Consider the following 21,011-nt stretch of genomic DNA (forward strand, 5'->3'; position numbering starts at 1 on the left):
GTAATATAGAGACAGCACCACCAGGTAGTGACTGTCAGGAGTCTGTAGAGACTGAGGAGTCTGTAATATAGAGACTAGCACCACCAGGTAATGACGGTGAGGAGTCTGTAATATAGAGACTAGCACCACTAGGTAGTGACTGTCAGGAGTCTGTAATATAGAGACTAGCACCACAAGGTAGTGACGGTGAGGAGTCTGTAATATAGAGACTAGCACCACCAGGTAGTGACGGTGAGGAGTCTGTAATATAGAGACTAGCACCACCAGGTAGTGACTGTCAGGAGTCTGTAATATAGAGACTAACACCACCAGGTAGTGACGATGAGGAGTCTGTAATATAGAGACTAGCACCACCAGGTAGTAGTGACGGTGAGGAGTCTGTAATATAGAGACTAGCACCACCACTAACACCACCAGGTAGTGACTGTCAGGAGTATTTAATATAGAGACTTGCACCACCAGGTAGTGACGGTGAGGAGTTTATAATATAGAGACTAGCAACACCAGGTAGTAATGGTGAGGAATCTGTAATATCGAGACTAGCACCACAAGGTAGTGACTGTTAGGAGTCTGTAATATAGAGACTTGCACCACCAGGTAGTCACGGTGAGGCGTCTGTAATATAAAGACTAGCACCACCAGGTAGTAACGGTGAGGCCTATCCCTGTAATATAGAGACTGCACCACCAGGTAGTGACGGTGAGGCCTATCCCTGTAATATAGAGACTGCACCACCAGGTAGTAACGGTGAGGCCTATCCAATATAGAGACTGCACCAGGTAGTGACGGTGAGGAGTCTGTAATATCGAGACTAGCACCACCAGGTAGTGACTTTGAGGCCTATCCCTGTAATATAGATACTAGCACCACCACTAGCACCACCAGGTAGTGACGGTGAGGAGTCTGTAATATAGAGACTAGCACCACCAGGTAGTGACTGACAGGAGTCTTTAATATAGAGACTAGCACCACCAGGTAGTGACTGTCACGAGTCTGTAATATAGAGACTAGCACCACCAGGTAGTGACTGTGAGAAGTCTGTAAAATAGAGACTAGCACCACCAGGTAGTGACGGTGAGGAGTCTGTAATATAGAGACTAGCACCACCAGGTAGTGACTGTCAGGAGTCTGTAATATAGAGACTAGCACCACCAGGTAGTGACGGTGAGGAATCTGTATTATAGAGACTAACACCCCAGGTAGTGACGATGAGGAGTCTGTAATATAGAGACTAGCACCACCAGGTAGTGACTGTCAGGAGTCTGTAATATAGAGACTAGCACCACCAGGTAGTGACGGTGAGGAGTCTGTAATATAGAGACTAGCACCACCAGGTAGTGACGGTGAGGAGTCTGTAATATAGAGACTAGCACCACCAGGTAGTGACTGTCAGGAGTCTGTAATATAGAGACTAACACCACCAGGTAGTGACGATGAGGAGTCTGTAATATAGAGACTATCACCCCCAGGTAGTGACGGTGAGGAGTCTGTAATATAGAGACTAGCACCACCAGGTAGTAGTGACGGTGAGGAGTCTGTAATATAGAGACTAGCACCACCACTAATACCACCAGGTAGTGACTGTCAGGAGTATTTAATATAGAGACTAGCACCACCAGGTAGTGACGGTGTGGAGTCTGTAATATAGAGACTAGCACCACCAGGTAGTGGCTGTCAGGAGACTTTAATATAGAGACTAGCACCACCAGGTAGTGACTGTCACGAGTCTGTAATATAGAGACTAGCACCACCAGGTAGTGACCGTGAGAAGTCTGTAAAATAGAGACTAGCACCACCAGGTAGTGACGGTGAGGAGTCTGTAATATCGAGACTAGCACCACCAGGTTGTGACTGTCAGGAGTCTGTAATATCGAGACTAGCACCACCAGGTAGTGACTGTCAGGAGTCTGTAATATAGAGACTAGCACCACCAGGTAGTGACGGTGAGGAATCTGTATTATAGAGACTAACACCCCAGGTAGTGACGGTGAGGAGTCTGTAATATAGAGACTAGCACCACCAGGTAGTGACTGTCAGGAGTCTGTAGAGACTGAGGAGTCTGTAATATAGAGACTAGCACCACCAGGTAATGACGGTGAGGAGTCTGTAATATAGAGACTAGCACCACTAGGTAGTGACTGTCAGGAGTCTGTAATATAGAGACTAGCACCACCAGGTAGTGACTGTCAGGAGTCTGTAATATAGAGACTAGCACCACCAGGTAGTGACGGTGAGGAGTCTGTAATATAGAGACTAGCATCACCAGGTAGTGACTGTGAGGAGTCTGTAATATAGAGACTAGCACAACCAGGTAGTGACGGCGAGGAGTCTGTAATATAGAGACTAGCACCACCAGGTAGTGGCTGTCAGGAGTCTTTAATATAGAGACTAGCACCACCAGGTAGTGACTGTCACGAGTCTGTAATATAGAGACTAGCACCACCAGGTAGTGACGGTGTGGAGTCTGTAATATAGAGACTAGCACCACCAGGTAGTGGCTGTCAGGAGTCTTTAATATAGAGACTAGCACCACCAGGTAGTGACTGTCACGAGTCTGTAATATAGAGACTAGCACCACCAGGTAGTGACCGTGAGAAGTCTGTAAAATAGAGACTAGCACCACCAGGTAGTGACGGTGAGGAGTCTGTAATATCGAGACTAGCACCACCAGGTTGTGACTGTCAGGAGTCTGTAATATCGAGACTAGCACCACCAGGTAGTGACTGTCAGGAGTCTGTAATATAGAGACTAGCACCACCAGGTAGTGACGGTGAGGAATCTGTATTATAGAGACTAACACCCCAGGTAGTGACGGTGAGGAGTCTGTAATATAGAGACTAGCACCACCAGGTAGTGACTGTCAGGAGTCTGTAGAGACTGAGGAGTCTGTAATATAGAGACTAGCACCACCAGGTAATGACGGTGAGGAGTCTGTAATATAGAGACTAGCACCACTAGGTAGTGACTGTCAGGAGTCTGTAATATAGAGACTAGCACCACCAGGTAGTGACTGTCAGGAGTCTGTAATATAGAGACTAGCACCACCAGGTAGTGACGGTGAGGAGTCTGTAATATAGAGACTAGCATCACCAGGTAGTGACTGTGAGGAGTCTGTAATATAGAGACTAGCACAACCAGGTAGTGACGGCGAGGAGTCTGTAATATAGAGACTAGCACCACCAGGTAGTGACTGTGAGGAGTCTGTAATATAGAGACTAGCACCGCCAGGTAGTGACTGTGAGGAGTCTGTAATATAGAGACTAGCACCACCAGGTAGTGACTGTGAGGAGTCTGTAATATAGAGACTAGCACCACCAGGTAGTGAAGGTGAGGAGTCTGTAATATAGAGACTAGCACCACCAGGTAGTGACTGTGAGGAGTCTGTAATATAGAGACTAGCACCACCAGGTAGTGACTGTCAGGAGTCTGTAATATAGAGACTAGCACCACCAGGTAGTGACTGTGAGGAGTCTGTAATATAGAGACTAGCACCACCAGGTAGTGACTGTCAGAGTCTGTAATATAGAGACTAGCACCACCAGGTAGTGACGGTGAGGAGTCTGTAATATAGAGACTAGCACCACCAGGTAGTGACGGTGAGGAGTCTGTAATATAGAGACTAGCACCACCAGGTAGTGACTGTCAGGAGTCTGTAATATAGAGACTAGCACCACCAGGTAGTGACGGCGAGGAGTCTGTAATATAGAGACTAGCACCACCAGGTAGTAGTGACGGTGAGGAGTCTGTAATATAGAGACTAGCACCACCACTAATACCACCAGGTAGTGACTGTCAGGAGTATTTAATATAGAGACTAGCACCACCAGGTAGTGACGGTGTGGAGTCTGTAATATAGAGACTAGCACCACCAGGTAGTGACTGTGAGGAGTCTGTAATATAGAGACTAGCACCACCAGGTAGTGACTGTGAGGAGTCTGTAATATAGAGACTAGCACCACCAGGTAGTGAAGGTGAGGAGTCTGTAATATAGAGACTAGCACCACCAGGTAGTGACTGTGAGGAGTCTGTAATATAGAGACTAGCACCACCAGGTAGTGACTGTCAGGAGTCTGTAATATAGAGACTAGCACCACCAGGTAGTGACTGTGAGGAGTCTGTAATATAGAGACTAGCACCACCAGGTAGTGACTGTCAGGAGTCTGTAATATAGAGACTAGCACCACCAGGTAGTGACGGTGAGGAGTCTGTAATATAGAGACTAGCACCACCAGGTAGTGACGGTGAGGAGTCTGTAATATAGAGACTAGCACCACCAGGTAGTGACTGTCAGGAGTCTGTAATATAGAGACTAGCACCACCAGGTAGTGACGGCGAGGAGTCTGTAATATAGAGACTAGCACCACCAGGTAGTAGTGACGGTGAGGAGTCTGTAATATAGAGACTAGCACCACCACTAATACCACCAGGTAGTGACTGTCAGGAGTATTTAATATAGAGACTAGCACCACCAGGTAGTGACGGTGTGGAGTCTGTAATATAGAGACTAGCACCACCAGGTAGTGACTGTCAGGAGTCTTTAATATAGAGACTAGCACCACCAGGTAGTGACTGTCACGAGTCTGTAATATAGAGACTAGCACCACCAGGTAGTGACCGTGAGAAGTCTGTAAAATAGAGACTAGCACCACCAGGTAGTGACGGTGAGGAGTCTGTAATATCGAGACTAGCACCACCAGGTTGTGACTGTCAGGAGTCTGTAATATCGAGACTAGCACCACCAGGTAGTGACTGTCAGGAGTCTGTAATATAGAGACTAGCACCACCAGGTAGTGACGGTGAGGAGTCTGTAATATAGAGACTAGCACCACCAGGTAGTGACGGTGAGGAGTCTGTAATATAGAGACTAGCACCACCAGGTAGTGACTGTCAGGAGTCTGTAATATAGAGACTAGCACCACCAGGTAGTGACGGCGAGGAGTCTGTAATATAGAGACTAGCACCACCAGGTAGTAGTGACGGTGAGGAGTCTGTAATATAGAGACTAGCACCACCACTAATACCACCAGGTAGTGACTGTCAGGAGTATTTAATATAGAGACTAGCACCACCAGGTAGTGACGGTGTGGAGTCTGTAATATAGAGACTAGCACCACCAGGTAGTGACTGTCAGGAGTCTTTAATATAGAGACTAGCACCACCAGGTAGTGACTGTCACGAGTCTGTAATATAGAGACTAGCACCACCAGGTAGTGACCGTGAGAAGTCTGTAAAATAGAGACTAGCACCACCAGGTAGTGACGGTGAGGAGTCTGTAATATAGAGACTAGCAGCACCAGGTAGTGACTGTCAGGAGTCTGTAGAGACTGAGGAGTCTGTAATATAGAGACTAGCACCACCAGGTAATGACGGTGAGGAGTCTGTAATATAGAGACTAGCACCACTAGGTAGTGACTGTCAGGAGTCTGTAATATAGAGACTAGCACCACCAGGTAGTGACTGTCAGGAGTCTGTAATATAGAGACTAGCACCACCAGGTAGTGACGGTGAGGAGTCTGTAATATAGAGACTAGCATCACCAGGTAGTGACTGTGAGGAGTCTGTAATATAGAGACTAGCACAACCAGGTAGTGACGGCGAGGAGTCTGTAATATAGAGACTAGCACCACCAGGTAGTGACTGTGAGGAGTCTGTAATATAGAGACTAGCACCACCACTAATACCACCAGGTAGTGACTGTCAGGAGTATTTAATATAGAGACTAGCACCACCAGGTAGTGACGGTGTGGAGTCTGTAATATAGAGACTAGCACCACCAGGTAGTGACTGTCACGAGTCTGTAATATAGAGACTAGCACCACCAGGTAGTGACCGTGAGAAGTCTGTAATATCGAGACTAGCACCACCAGGTTGTGACTGTCAGGAATCTGTAATATCGAGACTAGCACCACCAGGTAGTGACTGTCAGGAGTCTGTAATATAGAGACTAGCACCACCAGGTAGTGACGGTGAGGAATCTGTATTATAGAGACTAACACCCCAGGTAGTGACGGTGAGGAGTCTGTAATATAGAGACTAGCACCACCAGGTAGTGACTGTCAGGAGTCTGTAGAGACTGAGGAGTCTGTAATATAGAGACTAGCACCACCAGGTAATGACGGTGAGGAGTCTGTAATATAGAGACTAGCACCACTAGGTAGTGACTGTCAGGAGTCTGTAATATAGAGACTAGCACCACCAGGTAGTGACTGTCAGGAGTCTGTAATATAGAGACTAGCACCACCAGGTAGTGACGGTGAGGAGTCTGTAATATAGAGACTAGCATCACCAGGTAGTGACTGTGAGGAGTCTGTAATATAGAGACTAGCACAACCAGGTAGTGACGGCGAGGAGTCTGTAATATAGAGACTAGCACCACCAGGTAGTGACTGTGAGGAGTCTGTAATATAGAGACTAGCACCGCCAGGTAGTGACTGTGAGGAGTCTGTAATATAGAGACTAGCACCACCAGGTAGTGACTGTGAGGAGTCTGTAATATCGAGACTAGCACCACCAGGTTGTGACTGTCAGGAGTCTGTAATATCGAGACTAGCACCACCAGGTAGTGACTGTCAGGAGTCTGTAATATAGAGACTAGCACCACCAGGTAGTGACGGTGAGGAATCTGTATTATAGAGACTAACACCCCAGGTAGTGACGGTGAGGAGTCTGTAATATAGAGACTAGCACCACCAGGTAGTGACTGTCAGGAGTCTGTAGAGACTGAGGAGTCTGTAATATAGAGACTAGCACCACCAGGTAATGACGGTGAGGAGTCTGTAATATAGAGACTAGCACCACTAGGTAGTGACTGTCAGGAGTCTGTAATATAGAGACTAGCACCACCAGGTAGTGACTGTCAGGAGTCTGTAATATAGAGACTAGCACCACCAGGTAGTGACGGTGAGGAGTCTGTAATATAGAGACTAGCATCACCAGGTAGTGACTGTGAGGAGTCTGTAATATAGAGACTAGCACAACCAGGTAGTGACGGCGAGGAGTCTGTAATATAGAGACTAGCACCACCAGGTAGTGACTGTGAGGAGTCTGTAATATAGAGACTAGCACCGCCAGGTAGTGACTGTGAGGAGTCTGTAATATAGAGACTAGCACCACCAGGTAGTGACTGTGAGGAGTCTGTAATATAGAGACTAGCACCACCAGGTAGTGAAGGTGAGGAGTCTGTAATATAGAGACTAGCACCACCAGGTAGTGACTGTGAGGAGTCTGTAATATAGAGACTAGCACCACCAGGTAGTGACTGTCAGGAGTCTGTAATATAGAGACTAGCACCACCAGGTAGTGACTGTGAGGAGTCTGTAATATAGAGACTAGCACCACCAGGTAGTGACTGTCAGGAGTCTGTAATATAGAGACTAGCACCACCAGGTAGTGACGGTGAGGAGTCTGTAATATAGAGACTAGCACCACCAGGTAGTGACGGTGAGGAGTCTGTAATATAGAGACTAGCACCACCAGGTAGTGACTGTCAGGAGTCTGTAATATAGAGACTAGCACCACCAGGTAGTGACGGCGAGGAGTCTGTAATATAGAGACTAGCACCACCAGGTAGTAGTGACGGTGAGGAGTCTGTAATATAGAGACTAGCACCACCACTAATACCACCAGGTAGTGACTGTCAGGAGTATTTAATATAGAGACTAGCACCACCAGGTAGTGACGGTGTGGAGTCTGTAATATAGAGACTAGCACCACCAGGTAGTGACTGTGAGGAGTCTGTAATATAGAGACTAGCACCACCAGGTAGTGACTGTGAGGAGTCTGTAATATAGAGACTAGCACCACCAGGTAGTGAAGGTGAGGAGTCTGTAATATAGAGACTAGCACCACCAGGTAGTGACTGTGAGGAGTCTGTAATATAGAGACTAGCACCACCAGGTAGTGACTGTCAGGAGTCTGTAATATAGAGACTAGCACCACCAGGTAGTGACTGTGAGGAGTCTGTAATATAGAGACTAGCACCACCAGGTAGTGACTGTCAGGAGTCTGTAATATAGAGACTAGCACCACCAGGTAGTGACGGTGAGGAGTCTGTAATATAGAGACTAGCACCACCAGGTAGTGACGGTGAGGAGTCTGTAATATAGAGACTAGCACCACCAGGTAGTGACTGTCAGGAGTCTGTAATATAGAGACTAGCACCACCAGGTAGTGACGGCGAGGAGTCTGTAATATAGAGACTAGCACCACCAGGTAGTAGTGACGGTGAGGAGTCTGTAATATAGAGACTAGCACCACCACTAATACCACCAGGTAGTGACTGTCAGGAGTATTTAATATAGAGACTAGCACCACCAGGTAGTGACGGTGTGGAGTCTGTAATATAGAGACTAGCACCACCAGGTAGTGACTGTCAGGAGTCTTTAATATAGAGACTAGCACCACCAGGTAGTGACTGTCACGAGTCTGTAATATAGAGACTAGCACCACCAGGTAGTGACCGTGAGAAGTCTGTAAAATAGAGACTAGCACCACCAGGTAGTGACGGTGAGGAGTCTGTAATATCGAGACTAGCACCACCAGGTTGTGACTGTCAGGAGTCTGTAATATCGAGACTAGCACCACCAGGTAGTGACTGTCAGAGTCTGTAATATAGAGACTAGCACCACCAGGTAGTGACGGTGAGGAGTCTGTAATATAGAGACTAGCACCACCAGGTAGTGACGGTGAGGAGTCTGTAATATAGAGACTAGCACCACCAGGTAGTGACTGTCAGGAGTCTGTAATATAGAGACTAGCACCACCAGGTAGTGACGGCTCTGTAATATAGAGACTAGCACCACCAGGTAGTAGTGACGGTGAGGAGTCTGTAATATAGAGACTAGCACCACCACTAATACCACCAGGTAGTGACTGTCAGGAGTATTTAATATAGAGACTAGCACCACCAGGTAGTGACGGTGTGGAGTCTGTAATATAGAGACTAGCACCACCAGGTAGTGACTGTCAGGAGTCTTTAATATAGAGACTAGCACCACCAGGTAGTGACTGTCACGAGTCTGTAATATAGAGACTAGCACCACCAGGTAGTGACCGTGAGAAGTCTGTAAAATAGAGACTAGCACCACCAGGTAGTGACGGTGAGGAGTCTGTAATATCGAGACTAGCACCACCAGGTTGTGACTGTCAGGAATCTGTAATATCGAGACTAGCACCACCAGGTAGTGACTGTCAGGAGTCTGTAATATAGAGACTAGCACCACCAGGTAGTGACGGTGAGGAATCTGTATTATAGAGACTAACACCCCAGGTAGTGACGGTGAGGAGTCTGTAATATAGAGACTAGCACCACCAGGTAGTGACTGTCAGGAGTCTGTAGAGACTGAGGAGTCTGTAATATAGAGACTAGCACCACCAGGTAATGACGGTGAGAGTCTGTAATATAGAGACTAGCACCACTAGGTAGTGACTGTCAGGAGTCTGTAATATAGAGACTAGCACCACCAGGTAGTGACTGTCAGGAGTCTGTAATATAGAGACTAGCACCACCAGGTAGTGACGGTGAGGAGTCTGTAATATAGAGACTAGCATCACCAGGTAGTGACTGTGAGGAGTCTGTAATATAGAGACTAGCACAACCAGGTAGTGACGGCGAGGAGTCTGTAATATAGAGACTAGCACCACCAGGTAGTGACTGTGAGGAGTCTGTAATATAGAGACTAGCACCGCCAGGTAGTGACTGTGAGGAGTCTGTAATATAGAGACTAGCACCACCAGGTAGTGACTGTGAGGAGTCTGTAATATAGAGACTAGCACCACCAGGTAGTGAAGGTGAGGAGTCTGTAATATAGAGACTAGCACCACCAGGTAGTGACTGTGAGGAGTCTGTAATATAGAGACTAGCACCACCAGGTAATGACTGAGGAGTCTGTAATATAGAGATTATGTAGTGACTGTGAGGAGTCTGTAATATAGAGACTTGCACCACCAGGTAGTGACGGTGAGGAGTTTATAATATAGAGACTAGCAACACCAGGTAGTAATGGTGAGGAGTCTGTAATATCGAGACTAGCACCACAAGGTAGTGACTGTTAGGAGTCTGTAATATAGAGACTTGCACCACCAGGTAGTCACGGTGAGGCGTCTGTAATATAAAGACTAGCACCACCAGGTAGTAACGGTGAGGCCTCTCCCTGTAATATAGAGACTGCACCACCAGGTAGTGACGGTGAGGCCTATCCCTGTAATATAGAGACTGCACCACCAGGTAGTAACGGTGAGGCCTATCCCTGTAATATAGAGACTGCACCACCAGGTAGTGACGGTGGGGAGTCTGTAATATCGAGACTAGCACCAACAGGTAGTGACTGTCAGGAGTCTGTAATATAGAGACCAGCACCACCAGGTAGTGACTTTGAGGCCTATCCCTGTAATATAGATACTAGCACCACCACTAGCACCACCAGGTAGTAACGGTGAGGAGTCTGTAATATAGAGACTAGCACCACCAGGTAGTGACTGTCAGGAGTCTTTAATATAGAGACTAGCACCACCAGGTAGTGACTGTCACGAGTCTGTAATATAGAGACTAGCACCACCAGGTAGTGACCGTGAGAAGTCTGTAAAATAGAGACTAGCACCACCAGGTAGTGACGGTGAGGAGTCTGTAATATAGAGACTAGCACCACCAGGTTGTGACTGTCAGGAGTCTGTAATATCGAGACTAGCACCACCAGGTAGTGACTGTCAGGAGTCTGTAATATAGAGACTAGCACCACCAGGTAGTGACGGTGAGGAATCTGTATTATAGAGACTAACACCCCAGGTAGTGACGGTGAGGAGTCTGTAATATAGAGACTAGCACCACCAGGTAGTGACTGTCAGGAGTCTGTAGAGACTGAGGAGTCTGTAATATAGAGACTAGCACCACCAGGTAATGACGGTGAGGAGTCTGTAATATAGAGACTAGCACCACTAGGTAGTGACTGTTAGGAGTCTGTAATATAGAGACTTGCACCACCAGGTAGTCACGGTGAGGCGTCTGTAATATAAAGACTAGCACCACCAGGTAGTAACGGTGAGGCCTATCCCTGTAATATAGAGACTGCACCACCAGGTAGTGACGGTGAGGCCTATCCCTGTAATATAGAGACTGCACCACCAGGTAGTAACGGTGAGGCCTATCCCTGTAATATAGAGACTGCACCACCAGGTAGTGACGGTGAGGAGTCTGTAATATCGAGACTAGCACCACCAGGTAGTGACTTTGAGGCCTATCCCTGTAATATAGATACTAGCACCACCACTAGCACCACCAGGTGGTGACGGTGAGGAGTCTGTAATATAGAGACTAGCACCACCAGGTAGTGACTGTCAGGAGTCTTTAATATAGAGACTAGCACCACCAGGTAGTGACTGTCACGAGTCTGTAATATAGAGACTAGCACCACCAGGTAGTGACTGTGAGAAGTCTGTAAAATAGAGACTAGCACCACCAGGTAGTGACGGTGAGGAGTCTGTAATATAGAGACTAGCACCACCAGGTAGTGACTGTCAGGAGTCTGTAATATAGAGACTAGCACCACCAGGTAGTGACGGTGAGGAATCTGTATTATAGAGACTAACACCCCAGGTAGTGACGATGAGGAGTCTGTAATATAGAGACTAGCACCACCAGGTAGTGACTGTCAGGAGTCTGTAATATAGAGACTAGCACCACCAGGTAGTGACGGTGAGGAGTCTGTAATATAGAGACTAGCACCACCAGGTAGTGACGGTGAGGAGTCTGTAATATAGAGACTAGCACCACCAGGTAGTGACTGTCAGGAGTCTGTAATATAGAGACTAACACCACCAGGTAGTGACGGTGAGGAGTCTGTAATATAGAGACTAGCACCACCAGGTAGTGACTGTCAGGAGTCTGTAATATAGAGACTAACACCACCAGGTAGTGACGATGAGGAGTCTGTAATATAGAGACTATCACCCCAGGTAGTGACGGTGAGGAGTCTGTAATATAGAGACTAGCACCACCAGGTAGTGACGAGGAGTCTGTAATATAGAGACTAGCACCACCAGGTAGTAGTGACGGTGAGGAGTCTGTAATATAGAGACTAGCACCACCACTAATACCACCAGGTAGTGACTGTCAGGAGTATTTAATATAGAGACTAGCACCACCAGGTAGTGACGGTGTGGAGTCTGTAATATAGAGACTAGCACCACCAGGTAGTGACTGTCAGGAGTCTTTAATATAGAGACTAGCACCACCAGGTAGTGACTGTCACGAGTCTGTAATATAGAGACTAGCACCACCAGGTAGTGACCGTGAGAAGTCTGTAAAATAGAGACTAGCACCACCAGGTAGTGACGGTGAGGAGTCTGTAATATCGAGACTAGCACCACCAGGTTGTGACTGTCAGGAGTCTGTAATATCGAGACTAGCACCACCAGGTAGTGACTGTCAGGAGTCTGTAATATAGAGACTAGCACCACCAGGTAGTGACGGTGAGGAATCTGTATTATAGAGACTAACACCCCAGGTAGTGACGGTGAGGAGTCTGTAATATAGAGACTAGCACCACCAGGTAGTGACTGTCAGGAGTCTGTAGAGACTGAGGAGTCTGTAATATAGAGACTAGCACCACCAGGTAATGACGGTGAGGAGTCTGTAATATAGAGACTAGCACCACTAGGTAGTGACTGTCAGGAGTCTGTAATATAGAGACTAGCACCACCAGGTAGTGACTGTCAGGAGTCTGTAATATAGAGACTAGCACCACCAGGTAGTGACGGTGAGGAGTCTGTAATATAGAGACTAGCATCACCAGGTAGTGACTGTGAGGAGTCTGTAATATAGAGACTAGCACAACCAGGTAGTGACGGCGAGGAGTCTGTAATATAGAGACTAGCACCACCAGGTAGTGACTGTGAGGAGTCTGTAATATAGAGACTAGCACCGCCAGGTAGTGACTGTGAGGAGTCTGTAATATAGAGACTAGCACCACCAGGTAGTGACTGTGAGGAGTCTGTAATATAGAGACTAGCACCACCAGGTAGTGAAGGTGAGGAGTCTGTAATATAGAGACTAGCACCACCAGGTAGTGACTGTGAGGAGTCTGTAATATAGAGACTAGCACCACCAGGTAATGACTGAGGAGTCTGTAATATAGAGATTATGTAGTGACTGTGAGGAGTCTGTAATATAGAGACTTGCACCACCAGGTAGTGACGGTGAGGAGTTTATAATATAGAGACTAGCAACACCAGGTAGTAATGGTGAGGAGTCTGTAATATCGAGACTAGCACCACAAGGTAGTGACTGTTAGGAGTCTGTAATATAGAGACTTGCACCACCAGGTAGTCACGGTGAGGCGTCTGTAATATAAAGACTAGCACCACCAGGTAGTAACGGTGAGGCCTCTCCCTGTAATATAGAGACTGCACCACCAGGTAGTGACGGTGAGGCCTATCCCTGTAATATAGAGACTGCACCACCAGGTAGTAACGGTGAGGCCTATCCCTGTAATATAGAGACTGCACCACCAGGTAGTGACGGTGGGGAGTCTGTAATATCGAGACTAGCACCAACAGGTAGTGACTGTCAGGAGTCTGTAATATAGAGACCAGCACCACCAGGTAGTGACTTTGAGGCCTATCCCTGTAATATAGATACTAGCACCACCACTAGCACCACCAGGTAGTAACGGTGAGGAGTCTGTAATATAGAGACTAGCACCACCAGGTAGTGACTGTCAGGAGTCTTTAATATAGAGACTAGCACCACCAGGTAGTGACTGTCACGAGTCTGTAATATAGAGACTAGCACCACCAGGTAGTGACCGTGAGAAGTCTGTAAAATAGAGACTAGCACCACCAGGTAGTGACGGTGAGGAGTCTGTAATATAGAGACTAGCACCACCAGGTTGTGACTGTCAGGAGTCTGTAATATCGAGACTAGCACCACCAGGTAGTGACTGTCAGGAGTCTGTAATATAGAGACTAGCACCACCAGGTAGTGACGGTGAGGAATCTGTATTATAGAGACTAACACCCCAGGTAGTGACGGTGAGGAGTCTGTAATATAGAGACTAGCACCACCAGGTAGTGACTGTCAGGAGTCTGTAGAGACTGAGGAGTCTGTAATATAGAGACTAGCACCACCAGGTAATGACGGTGAGGAGTCTGTAATATAGAGACTAGCACCACTAGGTAGTGACTGTTAGGAGTCTGTAATATAGAGACTTGCACCACCAGGTAGTCACGGTGAGGCGTCTGTAATATAAAGACTAGCACCACCAGGTAGTAACGGTGAGGCCTATCCCTGTAATATAGAGACTGCACCACCAGGTAGTGACGGTGAGGCCTATCCCTGTAATATAGAGACTGCACCACCAGGTAGTAACGGTGAGGCCTATCCCTGTAATATAGAGACTGCACCACCAGGTAGTGACGGTGAGGAGTCTGTAATATCGAGACTAGCACCACCAGGTAGTGACTTTGAGGCCTATCCCTGTAATATAGATACTAGCACCACCACTAGCACCACCAGGTGGTGACGGTGAGGAGTCTGTAATATAGAGACTAGCACCACCAGGTAGTGACTGTCAGGAGTCTTTAATATAGAGACTAGCACCACCAGGTAGTGACTGTCACGAGTCTGTAATATAGAGACTAGCACCACCAGGTAGTGACTGTGAGAAGTCTGTAAAATAGAGACTAGCACCACCAGGTAGTGACGGTGAGGAGTCTGTAATATAGAGACTAGCACCACCAGGTAGTGACTGTCAGGAGTCTGTAATATAGAGACTAGCACCACCAGGTAGTGACGGTGAGGAATCTGTATTATAGAGACTAACACCCCAGGTAGTGACGATGAGGAGTCTGTAATATAGAGACTAGCACCACCAGGTAGTGACTGTCAGGAGTCTGTAATATAGAGACTAGCACCACCAGGTAGTGACGGTGAGGAGTCTGTAATATAGAGACTAGCACCACCAGGTAGTGACGGTGAGGAGTCTGTAATATAGAGACTAGCACCACCAGGTAGTGACTGTCAGGAGTCTGTAATATAGAGACTAACACCACCAGGTAGTGACGGTGAGGAGTCTGTAATATAGAGACTAGCACCACCAGGTAGTGACTGTCAGGAGTCTGTAATATAGAGACTAACACCACCAGGTAGTGACGATGAGGAGTCTGTAATATAGAGACTATCACCCCCAGGTAGTGACGGTGAGGAGTCTGTAATATAGAGACTAGCACCACCAGGTAGTGACGGCGAGGAGTCTGTAATATAGAGACTAGCACCACCAGGTAGTAGTGACGGTGAGGAGTCTGTAATATAGAGACTAGCACCACCACTAATACCACCAGGTAGTGACTGTCAGGAGTATTTAATATAGAGACTAGCACCACCAGGTAGTGACGGTGTGGAGTCTGTAATATAGAGACTAGCACCACCAGGTAGTGACTGTCAGGAGTCTTTAATATAGAGACTAGCACCACCAGGTAGTGACTGTCACGAGTCTGTAATATAGAGACTAGCACCACCAGGTAGTGACCGTGAGAAGTCTGTAAAATAGAGACTAGCACCACCAGGTAGTGACGGTGAGGAGTCTGTAATATCGAGACTAGCACCACCAGGTTGTGACTGTCAGAGTCTGTAATATCGAGACTAGCACCACCAGGTAGTGACTGTCAGGAGTCTGTAATATAGAGACTAGCACCACCAGGTAGTGACGGTGAGGAATCTGTATTATAGAGACTAACACCCCAGGTAGTGACGGTGAGGAGTCTGTAATATAGAGACTAGCACCACCAGGTAGTGACTGTCAGGAGTCTGTAGAGACTGAGGAGTCTGTAATATAGAGACTAGCACCACCAGGTAATGACGGTGAGGAGTCTGTAATATAGAGACTAGCACCACTAGGTAGTGACTGTCAGGAGTCTGTAATATAGAGACTAGCACCACCAGGTAGTGACTGTCAGGAGTCTGTAATATAGAGACTAGCACCACCAGGTAGTGACGGTGAGGAGTCTGTAATATAGAGACTAGCATCACCAGGTAGTGACTGTGAGGAGTCTGTAATATAGAGACTAGCACAACCAGGTAGTGACGGCGAGGAGTCTGTAATATAGAGACTAGCACCACCAGGTAGTGACTGTGAGGAGTCTGTAATATAGAGACTAGCACCGCCAGGTAGTGACTGTGAGGAGTCTGTAATATAGAGACTAGCACCACCAGGTAGTGACTGTGAGGAGTCTGTAATATAGAGACTAGCACCACCAGGTAGTGAAGGTGAGGAGTCTGTAATATAGAGACTAGCACCACCAGGTAGTGACTGTGAGGAGTCTGTAATATAGAGACTAGCACCACCAGGTAATGACTGAGGAGTCTGTAATATAGAGATTATGTAGTGACTGTGAGGAGTCTGTAATATAGAGACTTGCACCACCAGGTAGTGACGGTGAGGAGTTTATAATATAGAGACTAGCAACACCAGGTAGTAATGGTGAGGAGTCTGTAATATCGAGACTAGCACCACAAGGTAGTGACTGTTAGGAGTCTGTAATATAGAGACTTGCACCACCAGGTAGTCACGGTGAGGCGTCTGTAATATAAAGACTAGCACCACCAGGTAGTAACGGTGAGGCCTCTCCCTGTAATATAGAGACTGCACCACCAGGTAGTGACGGTGAGGCCTATCCCTGTAATATAGAGACTGCACCACCAGGTAGTAACGGTGAGGCCTATCCCTGTAATATAGAGACTGCACCACCAGGTAGTGACGGTGGGGAGTCTGTAATATCGAGACTAGCACCACCAGGTAGTGACTGTCAGGAGTCTTTAATATAGAGACTAGCACCACCAGGTAGTGACTGTCAGGAGTCTGTAATATAGAGACTAGCACCACCAGGTAGTGACCGTGAGAAGTCTGTAAAATAGAGACTAGCACCACCAGGTAGTGACGGTGAGGAGTCTGTAATATCGAGACTAGCACCACCAGGTTGTGACTGTCAGAGTCTGTAATATCGAGACTAGCACCACCAGGTAGTGACTGTCAGGAGTCTGTAATATAGAGACTAGCACCACCAGGTAGTGACGGTGAGGAATCTGTATTATAGAGACTAACACCCCAGGTAGTGACGGTGAGGAGTCTGTAATATAGAGACTAGCACCACCAGGTAGTGACTGTCAGGAGTCTGTAGAGACTGAGGAGTCTGTAATATAGAGACTAGCACCACCAGGTAATGACGGTGAGGAGTCTGTAATATAGAGACTAGCACCACTAGGTAGTGACTGTCAGGAGTCTGTAATATAGAGACTAGCACCACCAGGTAGTGACTGTCAGGAGTCTGTAATATAGAGACTAGCACCACCAGGTAGTGACGGTGAGGAGTCTGTAATATAGAGACTAGCATCACCAGGTAGTGACTGTGAGGAGTCTGTAATATAGAGACTAGCACAACCAGGTAGTGACGGCGAGGAGTCTGTAATATAGAGACTAGCACCACCAGGTAGTGACTGTGAGGAGTCTGTAATATAGAGACTAGCACCGCCAGGTAGTGACTGTGAGGAGTCTGTAATATAGAGACTAGCACCACCAGGTAGTGACTGTGAGGAGTCTGTAATATAGAGACTAGCACCACCAGGTAGTGAAGGTGAGGAGTCTGTAATATAGAGACTAGCACCACCAGGTAGTGACTGTGAGGAGTCTGTAATATAGAGACTAGCACCACCAGGTAATGACTGAGGAGTCTGTAATATAGAGATTATGTAGTGACTGTGAGGAGTCTGTAATATAGAGACTTGCACCACCAGGTAGTGACGGTGAGGAGTTTATAATATAGAGACTAGCAACACCAGGTAGTAATGGTGAGGAGTCTGTAATATCGAGACTAGCACCACAAGGTAGTGACTGTTAGGAGTCTGTAATATAGAGACTTGCACCACCAGGTAGTCACGGTGAGGCGTCTGTAATATAAAGACTAGCACCACCAGGTAGTAACGGTGAGGCCTCTCCCTGTAATATAGAGACTGCACCACCAGGTAGTGACGGTGAGGCCTATCCCTGTAATATAGAGACTGCACCACCAGGTAGTAACGGTGAGGCCTATCCCTGTAATATAGAGACTGCACCACCAGGTAGTGACGGTGGGGAGTCTGTAATATCGAGACTAGCACCACCAGGTAGTGACTGTCAGGAGTCTTTAATATAGAGACTAGCACCACCAGGTAGTGACTGTCAGGAGTCTGTAATATAGAGACTAGCACCACCAGGTAGTGACCGTGAGAAGTCTGTAAAATAGAGACTAGCACCACCAGGTAGTGACGGTGAGGAGTCTGTAATATCGAGACTAGCACCACCAGGTTGTGACTGTCAGGAGTCTGTAATATCGAGACTAGCACCACCAGGTAGTGACTGTCAGGAGTCTGTAATATAGAGACTAGCACCACCAGGTAGTGACGGTGAGGAATCTGTATTATAGAGACTAACACCCCAGGTAGTGACGGTGAGGAGTCTGTAATATAGAGACTAGCACCACCAGGTAGTGACTGTCAGGAGTCTGTAGAGACTGAGGAGTCTGTAATATAGAGACTAGCACCACCAGGTAATGACGGTGAGGAGTCTGTAATATAGAGACTAGCACCACTAGGTAGTGACTGTCAGGAGTCTGTAATATAGAGACTAGCACCACCAGGTAGTGACTGTCAGGAGTCTGTAATATAGAGACTAGCACCACCAGGTAGTGACGGTGAGGAGTCTGTAATATAGAGACTAGCATCACCAGGTAGTGACTGTGAGGAGTCTGTAATATAGAGACTAGCACAACCAGGTAGTGACGGCGAGGAGTCTGTAATATAGAGACTAGCACCACCAGGTAGTGACTGTGAGGAGTCTGTAATATAGAGACTAGCACCGCCAGGTAGTGACTGTGAGGAGTCTGTAATATAGAGACTAGCACCACCAGGTAGTGACTGTGAGGAGTCTGTAATATAGAGACTAGCACCACCAGGTAGTGAAGGTGAGGAGTCTGTAATATAGAGACTAGCACCACCAGGTAGTGACTGTGAGGAGTCTGTAATATAGAGACTAGCACCACCAGGTAATGACTGAGGAGTCTGTAATATAGAGATTATGTAGTGACTGTGAGGAGTCTGTAATATAGAGACTTGCACCACCAGGTAGTGACGGTGAGGAGTTTATAATATAGAGACTAGCAACACCAGGTAGTAATGGTGAGGAGTCTGTAATATCGAGACTAGCACCACAAGGTAGTGACTGTTAGGAGTCTGTAATATAGAGACTTGCACCACCAGGTAGTCACGGTGAGGCGTCTGTAATATAAAGACTAGCACCACCAGGTAGTACGGTGAGGCCTCTCCCTGTAATATAGAGACTGCCCACCAGGTAGTGACGGTGAGGCCTATCCCTGTAATATAGAGACTGCACCACCAGGTAGTAACGGTGAGGCCTATCCCTGTAATATAGAGACTGCACCACCAGGTAGTGACGGTGGGGAGTCTGTAATATCGAGACTAGCACCACCAGGTAGTGACTGTCAGGAGTCTTTAATATAGAGACTAGCACCACCAGGTAGTGACTGTCACGAGTCTGTAATATAGAGACTAGCACCACCAGGTAGTGACCGTGAGAAGTCTGTAAAATAGAGACTAGCACCACCAGGTAGTGACGGTGAGGAGTCTGTAATATAGAGACTAGCACCACCAGGTTGTGACTGTCAGGAGTCTGTAATATCGAGACTAGCACCACCAGGTAGTGACTGTCAGGAGTCTGTAATATAGAGACTAGCACCACCAGGTAGTGACGGTGAGGAATCTGTATTATAGAGACTAACACCCCAGGTAGTGACGGTGAGGAGTCTGTAATATAGAGACTAGCACCACCAGGTAGTGACTGTCAGGAGTCTGTAGAGACTGAGGAGTCTGTAATATAGAGACTAGCACCACCAGGTAATGACGGTGAGGAGTCTGTAATATAGAGACTAGCACCACTAGGTAGTGACTGTCAGGAGTCTGTAATATAGAGACTAGCACCACCAGGTAGTGACGGTGAGGAGTCTGTAATATAGAGACTAGCACCACCAGGTAGTGACGGTGAGGAGTCTGTAATATAAAGACTAGCACCACCAGGTAGTAACGGTGAGGCCTCTCCCTGTAATATAGAGACTGCACCACCAGGTAGTGACGGTGAGGCCTATCCCTGTAATATAGAGACTGCACCACCAGGTAGTAACGGTGAGGCCTATCCCTGTAATATAGAGACTGCACCACCAGGTAGTGACGGTGGGGAGTCTGTAATATCGAGACTAGCACCAACAGGTAGTGACTGTCAGGAGTCTGTAATATAGAGACCAGCACCACCAGGTAGTGACTTTGAGGCCTATCCCTGTAATATAGATACTAGCACCACCACTAGCACCACCAGGTAGTAACGGTGAGGAGTCTGTAATATAGAGACTAGCACCACCAGGTAGTGACTGTCAGGAGTCTTTAATATAGAGACTAGCACCACCAGGTAGTGACTGTCACGAGTCTGTAATATAGAGACTAGCACCACCAGGTAGTGACCGTGAGAAGTCTGTAAAATAGAGACTAGCACCACCAGGTAGTGACGGTGAGGAGTCTGTAATATAGAGACTAGCACCACCAGGTTGTGACTGTCAGGAGTCTGTAATATCGAGACTAGCACCACCAGGTAGTGACTGTCAGGAGTCTGTAATATAGAGACTAGCACCACCAGGTAGTGACGGTGAGGAATCTGTATTATAGAGACTAACACCCCAGGTAGTGACGGTGAGGAGTCTGTAATATAGAGACTAGCACCACCAGGTAGTGACTGTCAGGAGTCTGTAGAGACTGAGGAGTCTGTAATATAGAGACTAGCACCACCAGGTAATGACGGTGAGGAGTCTGTAATATAGAGACTAGCACCACTAGGTAGTGACTGTTAGGAGTCTGTAATATAGAGACTTGCACCACCAGGTAGTCACGGTGAGGCGTCTGTAATATAAAGACTAGCACCACC

Source organism: Oncorhynchus nerka, linkage group LG18, assembly GCF_034236695.1.
Source record: "Oncorhynchus nerka isolate Pitt River linkage group LG18, Oner_Uvic_2.0, whole genome shotgun sequence".
Taxonomy (NCBI): Eukaryota; Metazoa; Chordata; class Actinopteri; order Salmoniformes; family Salmonidae; genus Oncorhynchus; species Oncorhynchus nerka.